This window comes from Penaeus monodon, chromosome 20 (assembly GCF_015228065.2).
Source record: "Penaeus monodon isolate SGIC_2016 chromosome 20, NSTDA_Pmon_1, whole genome shotgun sequence".
Lineage (NCBI taxonomy): Eukaryota > Metazoa > Arthropoda > Malacostraca > Decapoda > Penaeidae > Penaeus > Penaeus monodon.
In genome coordinates this window covers 30,637,059-30,637,611 of record NC_051405.1, presented here as the reverse complement: position 1 = coordinate 30,637,611, position 553 = coordinate 30,637,059, and the positions used below count along the sequence as shown (strand labels likewise).

At 49.5% G+C, this 553-nt stretch overlaps 1 protein-coding gene across 1 annotated transcript in view; it reads right to left on the bottom strand.

The window, feature by feature from the left end:
• The window catches only part of LOC119585967 (kinesin-like protein unc-104), a gene marked incomplete in the record, with an annotated part of 145,723 nt that overhangs the window by 53,495 nt on the left and 91,675 nt on the right, over nt 1-553 (bottom strand).

Genomic DNA, 553 nt, shown 5'->3' with positions numbered 1-553 from the left:
CCGCATGCTTAGTTTGCATAATCCTGCTTATCTTTCTCAGAGGGATAGCAGCGGGTCATGAGGGAGAGAGGAGAGGGGAGAAGGGGAAAGATAGGAAAGATGGAGAAAAGAGGGAAGAGAAGATGAGAAAAAGGAGAGACAGGCTGACAGAAGAGGGGAGAAGGAAGAGGGGGGGAAAGGAAAGATAGACAGAAGCAGAGAGGGGTGGGAAGAGTAGGAGAGAGAGGGAGAACTGAAAGGGTAGAGAGGAAAGGGTAAGGGAGGAAAGATAAACAAGGGGAGATGAAAGAGAGAAGAGGAAGAGAACTGAAAGAGTCGAAGGGAGAGGGTACGAGAAGAAAGAGTCGAAGGGAGAGGGTACGAGAAGAAAGAGATAGAAGAGAAACAGGGAAAGGGAAGAGAGGGAGGGAAAGAGAGGATAGGGGAGAGCTGAAAAGAGAGAAGCGGAGAAGGGGAAAAGGGGCGAGGGGGAAGAGGAGAAAGAAAGGGGGGCGGAAGAAGGTAAACAGAGGCAGCCCAAACAAGCCTCGGATTTACTATATTTAAACTTCTC